Source organism: Adiantum capillus-veneris, chromosome 26 (assembly GCF_014529385.1).
Source record: "Adiantum capillus-veneris isolate H3 chromosome 26, ASM1452938v2, whole genome shotgun sequence".
NCBI classification, from domain to species: domain Eukaryota; kingdom Viridiplantae; phylum Streptophyta; class Polypodiopsida; order Polypodiales; family Pteridaceae; genus Adiantum; species Adiantum capillus-veneris.
The window spans coordinates 92,548,481-92,549,945 of NC_140956.1; positions in this window are offsets into that span (position 1 = coordinate 92,548,481).

The window sequence follows — 1,465 nt, forward strand, 5'->3', positions numbered from 1 at the left end:
CGCAACTTGTTTCTGGTACAATGTTGTTTCGATGTTCAGTAGCATATTCTCTATTACGATCTTTGTCGAATCGACGCTTATAGCACATCTGAGTGGGATGATCAGATCGTCCACACTATTCACAAGAAGAAGAAGAAGAGTCTCTAGATAAACATGGTTGTTTCGTGGTAATATTGTGTTCATCATCATATTGATGTGCCCAACAATCATCTTCAGTATGGACATTTCTGTTGCAGTAAGAACATTGTTTATTAGCAAATTTGAGACGAGAGAAAATATTACCGCGACGGCCACCTCTGTGGTTTCCTCGTTGAAATGGACGCCTTTGAGAATAAAAAGCACGTTCCATCTGTTGTGACTCAGTCTCTTCTTGTGAAATCATAGCTGTATCGTGACCAGCATTACGACGTTCTTGACGTTGAGAGTATTCAATTAAAGACATGTAGGCTTGGTCGAAATCAAGACCATTTTTATTAGAGAGAATAGTAACAATGTTATCATAAGAAGATTCCTTCACCATATCAAGGAGAAGTGTAATCATTTTCTTTTGTGGAACAGGATCATCGGCAGTAGCAAGTTCATTAATAATAGATTTGAAAGATTGAATATGTCCCGTCATGGAAGTACCAACTTCATATTGTAACTTGTTAAGCAACCCTCTCAAATAAAGTATTTTTGTAACAGATTTCTTCTGAAAGTTTGCAATAACGTACTTCCATACATCGTGGGAAGTAGGCATTTCATACATATCAAGCAAAAGGGAATCAGTAAGAGCAGAAAGAATATAGCGACGAGCTGCTTTATCACGTCGTTGCCAATCCGTATAGGCAACATTCCAATCTTCAAATATAGGTCGTTCAGTGATAAGCACGTTATCTGTATCAACAGGCTGAGGCGGAAAAACACGATTTCCGAGAACAACATCAGAGATTTCATCGCCTTCAAGAATTAACAACATGTTTGCTTTCCAGCCTAGAAATCCTTGGGCTTGGAAAGGAGGAACAGAAGGTTGGCCAGAAGGAAAGCCGTTGATGAGAATAGTCATCGCCATATCTTGTTGCAAGAAGACGTATAAGATAAGATCGCAGAATTTGCACACCATATATGGTGAAGGCCGTAATTGAGAATGAGAGAAATATGAGGACTACGTTCTGTCAACGATAAACGCAAGAAGGATGCTCAAGGAACGTCTAAAGATGTGAGAGACATCACCCCGAAAAGGCAGGGTAAAGGAGACGTTAATAATAAAAGAGTGAGAGATGTGAGAGACGTCACCCAGAAAACGAAGGGTAAAGGAGACGTTAATAATAAAAGAGTCCTCAAAATAGAGTGGTGTGAGACGCAATATTGACGGCCACAATACGAATATCAAAAAGCTAAATTTTCTCAAAAAAGCTAATGCCAAAATTAGAAAAATGATCGCGGACGCGTCACGAAGAAGTACAACAAAGAAAGTTGCGTCAAG